General features: G+C 47.5%; 2 protein-coding genes across 3 annotated transcripts in view; one reads left to right on the top strand and one right to left on the bottom strand.

Moving 5' to 3' along the window:
• The window catches only part of LOC143426990 (uncharacterized), a 316,082-nt gene that overhangs the window by 7,966 nt on the left and 292,963 nt on the right, over positions 1-15,153 (bottom strand). The gene's annotated exons all lie outside the window — the stretch shown is intronic.
• The window catches only part of LOC143426989 (uncharacterized), a 37,849-nt gene that overhangs the window by 15,512 nt on the left and 7,184 nt on the right, over positions 1-15,153 (top strand). The window contains exon 1 of one of the 2 annotated variants that reach the window (XM_076900768.1): positions 9,428-9,954. The exons of the other annotated variant lie outside the window; for it this stretch is intronic. The gene's annotated coding sequence lies outside the window, so the exon portion shown is untranslated. Of the gene's footprint in view, positions 1-9,427; positions 9,955-15,153 lie in introns of those variants that run through there. 2 annotated transcript variants of the gene reach the window in all.

Below are 15,153 nucleotides of genomic sequence, written 5' to 3'. Positions count from 1 at the left end.
GGAATTATTACAATTACAATTTCGAACAGAAGACCGGAATGGAATTGGTATGTAAAAGTAAAACGACAGAGATAGAGAGAGGGAGGAAGAGAGAGAAACGGAGAGACGGACCGTTGGTTGTATATCAGACCACGGCGTTCGCTAATCTGCTAATCTAATTTCTCCACTGGTGGTCGGTGTCCTACGCCGGAAATCGGCCAATTTCCCTCGTCGCTCTTTTCATCTAACTTCTCCCCTCTGCACGGTCTTCCAAACCATCCACGTAGTAAATAAGAAAGCTACCGGATTACCAGCGAGCCTGTGGGTTCCCGTTTCACATAGAACTATGTATTTTCTTTCGTAATTGCCGAGCCAGCAGAAAAGATTGCGTACAATATCGAGCGAAATCAAACTCGGATTCCACCGTTCCAGGGGAGCTGGAGGGTAAAGGGTTGGATTGAATTTCACCTCGGAGAGATAATAACGAGCCACCAATAGATTCCATTATACCTTTAAAATCCCCGAACAACGGGCCAGATTTTCTCCCACCGGAGGCGCTTGAAAATATTCTCTATGCAAATTGTTCTATCACGGTAATCAGAAATTAGCACCTTCCCGGTCCGCTGAAAGAGAAAATCACACTCTTAGAAGCTTCCACGACCTCGCTTCGGTCACAAGCTTTCGACTAAATAATGTTGGAATCAATGGTGTTAACTAAGGCTTTTTTTTGTCCTTTTTACCTAAATTATGAATCCATTTGGTCCATTAGCTTGGCTAAAACCTTGAGTTTCAATAAGGCGAAGGTGCAGTGAAGGCGAAGGGGGCCGGGTTTTGAAGTAGTCAAATCCGTGGCCGCTTAGCGCAAAGTAAGTACATATTTAGTTTGCGCGGTTATGCCGGGGGACTACATGTAAAATTCCTGGCAACAAGAATTTCTAATTAAATAATTTCCAAGTTCCGCCGCAGCCGCGCGAATTGCCAATCTCCATAAAACGGTAATACTCGTGTTCTCCAGACTGGGGAAGCCTGTCGCGAGGCTTGAGAACTCCAGAGGCGACGGGGAGAGAATTTATCTACTTGCAGTTTTCAGTACACAGTCGTTGTCGTGTGCCATGTGGAAAACCCCGTTGTGAGTTCCGATACGTGCAGGGTGTTTGCAGAATTATAGATGCAAACTTGTCTGTTTAAATGGAACTCCTAAGAAGGATCGACAAACTTCTGATAAGATGACAGTTGGAAGACAAACATTCTGTAGACGCACAAATTTTTTTTCTTCGTTGGTACGGTATAGGCTGACACAACTTTGATCCGTCAAAACACTTTGTTTTTTGCTCGGATAAAAGTTCGATAAAATCTCGTCGTGTATATAAAAAAACAATGAGCGATATTGATTCATCTCTGCGTCAACAGAACGAGCTATTGACGATGTACAAAATTGTTCCATTTTGAGGTTTTCATACCTATTGTTGATACAGTATTCATGCACGTGTTTGTCGAACCGGTTTTGTTCCACGCTGTCTGCATCGTCTATAAACTTCCCTCTAAATCGCAGACCATCAGTACAATTCTTGATATACGAAGAGCGTCCGTGTCCTTTCGATGCTTTAACGGCGCCCGCGGAACCTGGAAAATTACTGCAATTAGTGACTGCGAAAGGGGTCATCGCGTTACAATACGGACGAGAACGAAATAAAACGCGTGTTAGAGAGTTGGGCAGCGCCGATTTCGTCGATTTAATGACATTATACGCAGATTTAGTAACGGCTGGATACGTGACAGCTGCATTAAATTTTCGCATTAATTCGCCCGTGCTCGCGAGCCAACCACTTCCTCCTCCTCCTCCTCTGCTCCCCCTCGCCTTCCTATCCGAATTAAATGTCCCGAATCCGATGGAGGAGGAGCCATACCGATTTTTTTTTCCCCTGGCGCTCGCGCGCTTTTGTCTCGTCCCGCTTTTTGTCCGTTCCCGCGCGATTATTCGCGTTACGTTCCGAATTTATCATTGTTGATTCGGTTGGCCTTTTCAAAGAGCCCTGAATAATGTCGGACGAGCGTATTGTCAGAAAGCTGGATAATTCTGCTCCTTCTCCCACCTCCAGTTCCGCAAACCAGCGCGCCTCTTTCCTCCGGCATGTTCTCTGCCCCTTTCAGATTTATGGGAAACTGAAAAAACGAACGATCGGTACGATTGTTTCTGGCGTTGAAAAAAAAAACAGAAAAAAAAAAGAAAAAACAGAGAGGAAAAAAGAATACAAGAACGCAAAGATACGAGGATAGGGCCGTGACAGTATCGATTGAATGTGACCCCCTCGATTCGATTCCGGGGCGTCTGTTAATTTGTTAATCCAACTACAGGAAGCTGCAACAAAAAAAAAAAAAAGGTAAACGTATCGTCCACTGTGGCTGGGTCTACTTCGTTCCATATGTATAATAGATGTGTTTAAGTTTTACCGGGTTCCAGGCTGATTTTTTATTCAAAGTGTCAGCGGTTCTCCGAGAGGGACGTGAAACCATCCCCGTGGGGCTGGTTTTTTTACACGGTCGTAACCGATCATAGCGACCAGACCAAAAATTCCGATATTTATTCGCATTTCAATGCTACGTTCGAAAGGAGACAGAAAAAAAAAAAAGAAAGAGAAGACATTGGAGAGAAAGCGTTCGTTTCAACTGATCGAAATTACAGTCGGCACTCCTGACGATTTTCCTGTGAAATAAAGAGACCGACGAAACAAATCGTTAGCTCGATACTCTGCCGGGGCTTCGTCGACGGTGCTTCCCGCTTTATTTCGGCGGCATTGATCCCACTATAGAACGACGACTGATTCAGCAATAACTTATCGCAGAGACTGATACACACCCTGGCCATTATTCGCGATACTCCCTTTTGCATCGCGTCGACGTTTTCCGATACGTGTCTCTGTGTTAAAAACGACGATGCGTACACGCCTTCTCTGTTGAGCGACGCCATGTTCGACTTCCACTGGAATATTTTCTCTCTGGCGAATACGTTTCGAACGTTTGAGGCTTTGAATATTCGCGAGCCTCGGTGATTATACTCCTGTTCCCCGTGTACGTTGCGTTCGAACTCTCGTTTCACGAAAGAAAAGCCTCTGTTGCCTGCGCTTAAAATTAATAAACATGTAAACATTGTTTCTTTTATACGTACATACATATACTGATGTGACCAGATGTTCTACAATGGAATGTCTACTTTTTTCAATAATTCATCGTTTCTTCAACGGATCCTAAAACAGTATTTATGGCGCCATCTAATATCAACTCCAACAAAGACTTTGCAAAAATGTAAATATCTAAAAGACAAAACATTGTCGAATGTGAGGCACTTTGCGAGACAGTTTTTGCGATGAGGGACATCTGATCATTTTAATACGTACACACATGTTACTTACGAAACGTTAACAAGAATTCTTCCTAACCATTTTCACATCAATCTTCCAGTTTGGTGTTAAAAATCCGCATTACTTCCACCAGCGCGTAACTCGTTCTGCGTTAAAAGAGTCGTATTACATCAAACGAAGCGATCCAATATACAGAAAGAATAACAATTACCACGGGGACGATATTCGAAACGGGATGCGCTCCATTTTTCAGTCGCCTATCCCAATCAGTCGGGCGACACTCCGCTCGTCGACAAATTCATTACTCTTCAGACTTAATATCTAAATGGCTGTCATTTCATATTTGTTTCGCTACCTCGCGGCTATTTTTATTTCTCGCCTGGCCGTCATTTTTCACCGCTCAGGTCTGGAAGACATTTTGGGTATCGAAATTCGCTTCGACGATGGGCGATGGACGGCTAATCGATACACCAGCGTGCGTTGGTCGATCGCTCGTTCGAACTGGCTCGCGGTTACCGGATGTGCGCGCGTTCGAAAACGACGATCGACATCTTTCCATGATTAAGAGGACGTCAGCTTTTTTTTCCGCGCTCCCTCGTAAAGTTCCTCGAGTTTGGTAGCGCCTGGTTTTAACACCGCGCGGCAGTTTAAGAAGGAGTCGAGGATATCGAGTCACCGTGTCCGTTGGGAGGGAGAGGTTATGTTCGTTTGACGAGTTCCGCTCTCCCCGTGCAGCGACTCGCACGACGAACGCTCGCTGCCGCGTAGATACGGGGACAGTCGTTACCCTCGACCCGGAAACGTCTCCAGCTCACGGATGCTCGGATACAGCCGTGTTGCCGACAAAGCTTTGTCAGGATCGGAATTGGCGTCAGGGCGATAATTTTCGCCCCTTCCAGCCCCTTGTTACGTTACCGCGTCGCGTTCACCGCTGCCAAATTATCATCGCTCGGTAAACCCGTCGCCAAATGACGGAATAGTTGCGACACGGTGCTAAACAGGCGCGAACCGATGGTTGGATCGAGTTTTATCGAATCCTGTAAACTGGTTGTTTACAGCAATGGCGGGGATGAAAGGTAGCCGAGCTAGCTTTAATAATGCATGGACTTTTATACGGTCGCAAGTCGGTTTGGTACACGCGGTTAGAGGGACGAATAAACACCGCTGGGGTAATTAAATATTTACTTCGTTAGAAACGCCAGCCTGGTAATTAAGCGGCGATGATTAACCTATAAACGCGTTGTTTTTTAGGGCAGGAAGGCAGGTGTCTCCAGACGAATCGCCGTCGTTTACGGATAAGCATTCGCTTTTTCGACGGCCATTTGTTCCCCTTCATCTCGCGAGCTGTAATATTCGCTTGGAGTAGCGCTTTTTATATTTTCAACCTTGTACAGAGCCGTTGACCCGTTTCCATTGCGCGTCCATAAATCTCTTTCCGCGAATGTATTTTGTCCGATGCCAGGAAAGCTCGATGAAAAGGGAAGAAAAGGCAGAGGAACGCTGGTCTTCGCGCGATTAATTCATCTGTAATTTATTCTGCAGCGAGGTGATTAATGTAATTGGTCTTTGGTATCGAATGGATAAATTATATATATATATATATAATGGTTAACCGATATTCTGTTTAGGGTAGAACGAGGGGCAGAGAGTGAGAGAATTAGGGCGAGTTTTCGGTCAACGTTCACTGTGCTTAAAGTGCTCTGCATTACGGGCGCATAAACGTCGCACTGTCTAGCTGCGTGCATGTATTACGAGTTAGATGCACCTGATTGACGTTATTACTTCTTGCTATTTGGGTTTGCGACCGTTGTTCCGCTCGCGTAATGGAACGGCCACGCCACTGCAGCTAGAAAACTGTGTCGATCATAAAAACGATGTAATCGAATTGCACGCGCAACGATATGCGAGAAAAACTGTTCAAGGTAGGTTGTAAAAGACTGCGGTCGTGGATGGTTTAAAGGTTTCGGCGCTTTTTCATTGTTAATCGATACGTATCGAATGGTCGCGTTCGAAAATGTTAGTGGAATAGCCGTATTTAAGCGTTCCATGTTAAAAAAAAGGGGAATTTAAGAATACAAATTGCTTCGATAATGAAGTAATCATGGTAAACGGTATCATAAAAAGGCGATAGGTCGCTACAGCGGAAACTACAGGCGCTAGTAGTGAAAACGATCACTGGTAAGGCCTGTCTGCATGTGCAGCCTGCCGCGGTAAAAGCCGGTGACCTAAATGTCGCCTTTATGCCAGGGGCGTATCTGTCATACGCGCAGGTGCACCCTATCCCACGGCCGCCCCCAGGATATTAGCAGTACTCCTCTCGACAATTTCTTCCTCATTCTCCCTCTATTCTTTACTTCGCCTCTCTCACTGCTTCACCCCTGCTTCTTCTCTATTTCTAGACACACCTTTTAATCTCTGTTACTAAAGTCAAAGACCTATCCAGGTTGTCTATCTGCTTATCCATCTGTCGAGCCGTTTATCCATTTACGTCCCATCTACCTAGTTATCCGTGTCTTTTCTAATTTCCAGCTGGACACTTTTCGCATTCCGCTCCACACGGTTCCCCGCCTTGCCTCTCCTATTTAGCCAGGCTGAACGACAACAGATTTGACGACAGGATTTGGCGGCTAAATGGCTGCAGATTTTCGCAAACAGAAATTTGATGCTGCCAGCCGGATCGAACAATTATCCTTTCCCGGATAACAACGGGCTTTTGTCCGCCTACAAGCTCTTCGTTAACTTCGACGACCACGTATCCGCGTATCTGCGTGAACGCGCGCGCGTGCTGTCGTATTCATAAAATAGGGGATTATCTCGCGTTTCTGAATTCTCTCGTTCGTATTCATCGAAGTACGTATGACGCGGCAGCTTCGTTTTGTCTCGTCATCGTTCTTTTTCGTTTCTATTTTACATTTTTATTTTATTCATCGAATAAAAACGATGGCTGGGGCGAAGGGAGACGGGCGCGTGTAACTCGAGTTCAATGCGCGGCCCCCCCTCCCCCCTCCCGTTGCTGTTCCGAGCAACTTGAAAAACAAATTTCGAATTTATCGCATAATATCGCGTTCCCAATATTTATGTTTACACGCGATCGTGAATATCCGTCCGCCTTTATATTTTTAATTACACCTTTTGCCCGCTGAATATTTAAATGACGCGAGAGCGTAACGTATGAAAAATAAAAATTCCGGCTTGCGATTATATCGTGTGTTTTCGCGAAAGCGCGACATTTTTCGGATTATTTCGGGCGCATGGTGGAAATGTTGCTGGATGGTTAATAGAATCATCCGAGCCTCTAAATTAGTAGAACGTAAAAATAAATGCGCGCGAGGTACACAAATCTCCATTCGTAGCGGAAAAAGGTATTTGCCTCGTAAAATGTGCGCGCTGGATCCAGCTGAAAAAGCACGGGGGAAGTTAAAAATGTAATGTTGTTAACGATAAATCAACCGACTGAAATTGGCCGGCTGTATCGATCGAGCGATTTTCAAACGTAACTTTTTTTTCGAAAGCGCCTTGCGAACTCGAATTACACGGCTGTTCCAAAGCAATAACGCCTGAGCGAAAAGTTCATCAACGGCTCTGTCTTCCCCGCTTTCTTCTAACTGTCTTCCCCTCTTTTTCGCCTCTTACTCCAGCCCTTCTAAATCTCTTATCAGTGCATCTTCTTCTACGCCTCGTTCAGCGTCCCTCTTGTCTACGCTGATGCATATTTCAGCCATTCTCAAGGCGCTTAAGAGGCACCGATGTTTCAACATTCATTTTTCCCAAGACTCTCAACCGTTCTTCAATTCTCCTAATATACTCGAAGTGACTCGAATTTTTCGATGGCAATTTCCAAGCAGCTCGACGATACTGAAATCAAAGAAAACCATTCGTTATTCGCATAATATCCTCTCACTCTTACCTTTTTTTATCATCGTATTGCGTTAAATAATTGTCCCACGTGCGAATGAAAATTCGAGATTATCGGACGACGATCCCCGGTCGACGGCCGGGTCGCCGTTTCCGTTTTAATTACCCGCATCAGCGGAGCCCAGAATAAGTATTATTGATCCCGCGATATTTGCGGATGCGGCCTGTAATATTCACGAGCAGTTAGATAAAGTCACGCGCCCCCTTTTTACCTGGCCCGCGAAACAAAGAGAGCCATCGACTTCTGTCGGTAAAAAGGACAGTAGTACCGGCTGGAGGGCACGCGTGCATTTTGCATTCCATCTGGCCGGGACGCAACCTCGGCGAGTCCATTAGTCATGTCCTTGATTATGAGGGATGGTCTAGAAATTTTTCATCCGCGCTTTTGTCAACCCCTTTGTAGCCGAGATAATGTCTTGCGCGGGGACGGGACCTTCTTGGATCGGCTAATTTCCATTTTCCCTAAGAATGCTCCGCTCCGTTGCTCCTCGCATTCACCAGTGGCGCGCCAGTTTTCTAGGTTACGAGACGAGGAAAACGTGTGGCCCACCGAGCCCGAGGACGTACCTAGACGAAGTGGAAGGCGCACAAAAGGCGGGCGTAAATTTTAATCGTAACTGTTCAGCTGCGTAAGACACGGATGGCAGCCTGGTACGTCCACGAGGAAACGGATGTAGGTACCCTCGCGTTTTTTATCGATCGATCCGAAACCTTCACCTGATTATACGATCGTTTTATCGACAAATATTAGAAATTCATTTGCGTCGATAGCGGAGACACAATAGCGCCACCGATGAATATGGTCGAATCGCGGCAGTGTTGTTTCGTGATTGGCGCATCGATTTTTCGAGAGAGGCGCATTCGAGGAGCGACGAGGAGGACGCAGGCGAATTCCCCAGCAAAAGGGCACCGGCAAACTTCCCAATAAACAAACAGTTCCGTCGCATCGATGTACAATTCGTGTATTAATCATGCACCCGCGACGTGTGCATCACGGCCCTGTGGAGTTCGATAAGCTCTACTCGAAAGGGGCACACTTTTTTGGCAGGTCAGTGATCGAAAATATCCTGCGTTTCGATTTTCATAAGCGTAAACAACGTAGTTAGATGTTAAAGGTATAAGAGAAGAAACGTTGCTTCTTGTTTCGTGTCGTTTCAGTACAATAATATCGGAAGTCCTGTGTGGTCTCCTATTTTTGTCCCGATGGAAGTGGCCATTTTGTGGGCGATTTTTCTTGCGGTGGGAAATTTTCACTTGACCGGTAACGGTTGGAAGGTAAACGTGAAAAAGAAAAAAACGGCAGGGAAACGTGCAATTAGGCAAGACCCAACCATTTCGTTCGTAATTAATTCGTTTCCGGCCGAGCTGAGAATAGCTGCTGTTTTTTACGCGTCACTCTTCGACGTCAGTTTTCACTCGTCATGGAAACAGGGTATGATTAACATTTCTATCTCTTCTTTTTTTTTTTTCCATTTTTCAGGGCACCGAAATACACGCGCATCGGACATAAATTTTTGCTTTGTACGGCCGGCTCTGGACTCTCCTCAATTTGTCAAGCTTTGCCGCGAAATTTTCAGAAGGAACGCTCGGGTAAAAAAAAGAAAAAAAAAGGAAATGAAAGAGCAACATGCACGTCATCTCGCGCGTAAAACTTGCGGCTCGGAAATTGTCCCATCCTGATTAAAATGTTCCTGCCAGTGTGTTCCAACGGTCTGTTTTTTCTTCTCTCTTTTATTCCCGTCCCATCCGTGAACCGTTGAACGTACGTACGTTCGGTCCGTACGTCGACTTGGCCCTCGGCTACGCGCCCCTAATGGTATAGTCCTGCTTTAGCGTGTAGCTTTATCGTTCCCATTCGACGCAATCGACGCTATTCGGCCAATCAATCCGCCATTCCAGCATATTTCACCGGTGTCGCTGGGTATTCGTGGCGGTACTTTGATTACCGTCTACGGTACCGGAGAAGAAAAGGATTCGCTGGCTATAGCCGTCGCAGTCGATGGCACCCACATTCATTCACTTAACTATATCTACCCCGTGGTCTTCGTAGCTGGTCTGGCCACGAGTGGGAGCTGCGCCTTTGTGTCGTCGCAATCACGAGGAGAGACGAGGACCGTTACACCGACAGGAAGGAGGACGGCCACGAGCACCGTAGGAGTCGGTGGTGTAACGGTAGCGGTAGGAGGAGGGAAAAGAAGTCGTAGATTAATCGGGGACGCCTAACAATCGCGTGGTATTCTTCGTTCACGTGCTGTTCCCTGGCTCGACTCCCTTTTCCGCGCGAGAGGACGAGGCCTCTGAATTCGACGAGGTACCGGGGCGAAACAGCGGGGAGAAGAGCGGAAAAGCAGAGAATGGGGGAGAGGGACAAGGGGGAGAAAAAAGAAGAGAGAGAGCGAGGAGAGGAAAAAAGGAGAGGAGAAGGAGGAGGAGGATGAGGAGGAAATATATAATGGAGACTCCTGGCGCGGATCGAAGCACGGCGCCGCACGTACGTGTGTTCTCGCTGACGCTCTCACAAAAAGCTAAACGTCAGGGCTTACAGCTCTATATATATAGCCCACCGTGGCGCGGTGATGTATGACGCGCGCACGGAACCGGGATACGGGACCGATGGGGCGAGATTACCGACGACAGATAAGATCCTGATGATGCCAGGTCGCGCCAGCCGCTCTTATCCACCTTCTGATAGACAAGCCTGGTAATGCATGTGTTTGTTTTGTTGGGACGATCGCGATATGTTTACGCGGGATGATATAAATTGCAGGGAAACGGCGGATTGAAAGGAGGGTTCGGACCAGCTGGTCCGGAAGTTACGGCTGATGAATACGTCGACGTATCGGTATATAGGAATATACTTTTCACTAAAAAAGGCGGTAAAGGTTGCTCTTGTCTGTTTCTTTCAATTATCAGTACTCGATGCAGTTGCATGGAATAAAATGATGTCGTGGTAACATTTTGCTTCCAAGGTGGTGTTGGTACGTCGTGGGAATTTAGAGGAGGAGCGGTAAATCGAATTTGACGAGGTACTGATGTCCGATACCTATGTCTGGTTGGCGTCCAACCGTGAAAATGTAATTGAAACCGCCTCCGGACGATCGTAAAGAGGTGCAGTTGAAATTCTTTAAATTTCAAATTACCAGCGAGCTTGGATATCTTTCAATTCCAACGACGTTACTCGACATCGATCGAGGAGTATCGGATTATAAGCAGCGGGAGGGGTTTCTATCGATTTACCCTCGGAAGTTCGGCAACGAGATTAATAAGAGGGGACCGAAATTCTGTAAGGACCAATCTCTCGTCTGACCTTTCGGCGAAAATTGGATTCTCCTGGTTTAACTTGTTTCCCGATTATATTGACGTGCTCGCGCGATCATCGCGTCCTGTCGTTCGTATTGTTCAGGAAAAGGGGAGAAAAACCGGTCCCAGGATAGTTTCGACAGGTAAAAATGGATGCGCACAATGGAAAACGTCGTGTTACCATTCGCCCGCGTATCCGTAGGATGACGCAACACGTTGTGGTCAGAAAATGATAGGCGAGTATCGGAAAAGGGACATTTATCAGCCCCGCGCCGCGCAGGGACTTTGAATAAATTGACTTTTTGCCGTGGCGCACGTCGCCGCGGAACCGATCGAAAGAAATTACCAGCCAGATAAAATCCTGATGATGCCAGGTCGCGCCAGCCACGGTTTACTTACTCAGCTCTCGCCGCAGAAAAGGCAAAGGTAGCCGTGTTTGATCTATCCGGATTGGCTGTGTACTTCCGGTCGATCGATCGATCAAAGGAATCAATGGCGAACCGATCCGCGTGGGGGAGATAAATAAACGAAATTTATTGCCCGCGTGAGAATTGAATTTAACCGGAGCGTGGCTGGTGTAATCATGGTCAGGCCGCGCGACGGGATTACCAAGACTAATTAAGGGTTTAGAAGATCCTTAGACTGCGAAATAATAGAGGTGCGAGGAAGGCGAGGTTAGTCGGCGTTAAAGGGGATTTCCAGATGCTAATTCGAAAGCGTAACGCTGTTGGATGTTCGTCTGACAAACCGACGTATTTCGTTATCCATGCGAGAGATAACGTTATAATAGATGGGGTACCGAAGAAGCATCGAATTCTGATCCTCCTCTGATACCATGCGAGCGGCTAGGATGAAAATTTTATCTCGTTCCATCTACTGGCGCCGTTTTATTTATTTAATGACCCGGCTATAGGATGTAATTAAATAGCTCGATTTTACTGGGCAAAACGACGACCAGGCTTTTGGGGTAAATATTAATCAACTAGCAGAGGGGGGGGGGAGGAAGGGAGTTGTGGGACATTGCGTTTCACGAACGACTAATGGACAATTGAAAAGCCGGCTCCGCGTTGAATATAATATTACAGAATACACACCGTTGCCGCGTTTTATTTATAGCCGAACTACTATATGCAGTGGGCAAGGTTTGCACGGTCCAGAAAGTTTGATTTTTGGCAACGACAGGCCTCGCCATCACGTACAACACTTATTTCCTTCCCTTTTCAGTACCTCCTGGCACTTTTCCCTGCCAACGTCCAACTTCGTTCCGACCGCATATGTGCAGCTTTCCTATTCCACGAATCGGTAGACACGCTGCATCTGTATCGCAACACCCGAGGGATGTATGGTCGGAGCCTGGGAACAGCCGTGTATATAGGTGCTCGGTGCCTCGATGCTAGAAAAAAATCTCCCTCGTTCGTTCTGTTTGCAAACTAGTCCCGAGGACTTTTCCATGGTATATGACTGTAGTCTCTCTCTCTCTTTTTTTTGCAAAGATGTACTTGCGCTTATAATACATGAAATATTTCCTCGAGCGTTTTTCACTCTCGCATATTCATTTTCAGATAGAGAAGTATCTTGGATTATCCTGTCGCGTGGTTGGCGCACGCCTGATTAATGCTTGATCCTTGCTACTGACCTTCTCGTTCCACTCCTTGAATTAAACCGACACGGATGCCAGCGTTATCCAACATTATTTAAAACCCAAAAGGTGATACTTTTTCGACACAACCTAGCCGTATAACGAAACGCATTAATCATTCCCCCGTCTTTTGCCCAGAAGCACCACCTTAAGCCACTTCTAGTCCGGGCAGCGTCGCAATACATCTTGGAAATCCTCCATCTTCCTCGCGGCAATTTCCGCCTTATTTATTACTAGTAATTTTTAATATCGCGTTATTGCTGTACAGCAGCAACAGCAGCTAGGGAGCCTCGTTACGAAATCTCTCGCGTGGAAACCGACTTATCCTCCGTGTTCTTCTCTCTCTCTCTGTCTCGCACTCTCTTTGATATCACTTATTCCTTAGGATCTTCACTTTTTCCTGGCACTCTTCCCCGGTTCCGGATCGAAACCAGCCATTCAACGGAGACAGAGGCCCTGTAACGAGCCGCAACTCTCACAGACGGCGAACAAAGTGACGAAACTGGATCCGGATAGACATTGTCGAATATTCGAATTGAACGGCAGCCACCGTCGATCTGTATCGGTTCCGCGGCTGAATGGAGAGAACCGCCGGCAGATTTTCGAGCCGCGAATCGGCTGACCAGACCGGCCGGACGAGAATAAAAGCGGCCACGAGACTCTTTAGTCCTGATATACCCGATGCACTGCTCTGTGGCCAGTACAGCGGCACGGTGGGAAGGCATCGATTTTCGAGCGGCGCATACCAATCGAGAAAGAGGAGCGCCGGGTTCACCCGCGAGAAGCTATAATTAAGCAACAGGTTGTAGCTTCTTCGCTGGCCAATTTATGTGCAGTGCCCAACGACGTGCGACGACGATTCCCCCAGTTTTATCGAATTTTAATTCGTTCCCCCCTTTTATCCCTGGTAGCAGAGGCTGGTCGGATGCTTCCTCGTCGACTGGATGGGCATTCGCCATCGATCGACCGCGGAACGGAACGGCAATTGATTGTAAAAAGGGCAGGCGCGTGATCAATAACGCGGAAAGAGCCGCCGCTTGCCAACCGAAGGTGAACCTGGAACCGTTCCGGGTGCCCCTATTTTCGAGCAGATTAAAGGGCAACCGGGGATGGCAAATGTTAATGGGACACACACGGAAACGGAAGTTTCCGAGGTACCCCTGGCCGCACTCGCCGTGTCGGCCAAGAATTTTCAACGCGCGACCGGTCGGAATAGAAATTAACGAGCTTTTATCGGTGCGGGTTCGTTGCCAGGAATCATGGTACAGCTTTTTTTCTCCTCTTTATTATACACAAAGTGTTCCAAATGAACAGGTCGATTGATTTCTATTCGAATTATTATTTCATACAACTATCTTCTCTTTTGATTATAGATTTCGCTGCGGAAGATTGCCACGGATATCTTAGAGGAATACACGGCAACAGAAAATGATCGATTCCTCTTCTTGTTCATAACTTTCGCAAGGTATCAACGATACTTGCGATATCTACTTTCTAAACGTGTTATTACACTCGACGTGTTCTAATCTAACTGCTGATAATAACAGGGCGCAAGTTACTTGTGGTTACGGGCAGATAATGATAATAGAACCGTAGGGCAACCCCTCGGCACCCTCTAAGCGGGGAAGCATTTTTTCGCGAGCCGGTTCAATTAAGGAAATCGCTGGCGCGATCATCGTATCGGCCACACGAAGGAGGCCAAAATACACGGCCAATTTGCGTGGAAGCACGGCGCGCGCGGCAATACAGCCGAACTGGAGCGCAATGGGGCCGCGGTTCGGTTGTTACGCAGAATTGTTCCTTCCTCGGCCGCGTTTCTAAGTACCCCGGGCACAGCCATCTGGATCCGTGGAAAGCTTGGAATCGTCGATCCGCGATCCGTGCCTGCCTATTCTTGGCCGACGATTCACCGGCCCCAATTTCGCATCGATGGAAACTGCTATGGATTGAGACGGAGGAGGCAGAAGACAGGGGAGGGACAGAGGAGAAGGGGAGGGAGAAACGGTTGATCCACCGCGAAGAGGTCCTCTCAATCTGCAGTCGATTTTCCCGTGCACCGACCCAATTTCGGAACCGGTGCGGGCAATTTAACCCAGGACAGGCTGCCTCGAGGAAACCTCGAACTCCGTCAGACCCCGTCGCTGAAGCTGATTCGAAATTTATAAACATCGCAATATCTGCCGAGACGTTGAACGCGTCTCTCTCCTGTTACATCGTTCAGAAAACGTCTCTAAAAACTATATCAATTATCAGAGAGAGAGAGAATGGTTCCTACAGCAGCCTCGTATCTCATACATCGTACGATATCGACAGAGTGGGTCTCGCTGCAACCTCCGTAGGGTTAAAAGCTCACAGGGACGCTTAACCCCGACCATTTTCGCGTCCTGTTGCTTTAACCGCCATCTTCCTCTGTTTGATCGTACCGAGGTTGGGCCAACGCGGGTACCCTCGCGAAGAACAATATTTATAAAGGTGTTCCCCGAGGGTGTTCCCTGGAATTCATTGCGAATCGCCTGCCACTATTCTCGTCCAGGCAACACGGTTACTTTAGGATACTGTTATCGTCGGTCGTTTCGCGAACAACGCCGTTCCCATGGCATTGGTATTCTTCGTTCCGTACTTATAGCTGGCTGGTGGGAACCGTACACGACGTTTAAAATTCCGTTGGCAATTTGGAAAATCGGCCAGGCCCGAGGATGGCTCAGCCGGAACGAACCAACCGCTCGCTGTTCCTCCTCTTTTCCGTATTCAATTGACCGTACGCGGGCTAAGTTGCCCGCAACTCTCGCGTACAACGACACTCGCGTACAAGCCTGCGCCCACGTATATTCGCGGGGTTCACCCGCGTCAAATTACCATACTCCAGGCTCCGGTAAAAGCGTTCCCCGGCCCCCGTTTCGCCCAGATTTCGCCGGCTGGCTCAATAAACGGGGCCTTTAGCGGCACGCGCACGCCACGCAG

Source organism: Xylocopa sonorina, chromosome 9 (assembly GCF_050948175.1).
Source record: "Xylocopa sonorina isolate GNS202 chromosome 9, iyXylSono1_principal, whole genome shotgun sequence".
NCBI lineage: Eukaryota > Metazoa > Arthropoda > Insecta > Hymenoptera > Apidae > Xylocopa > Xylocopa sonorina.
This window is presented reverse-complemented; position numbering and strand designations above follow the sequence as displayed.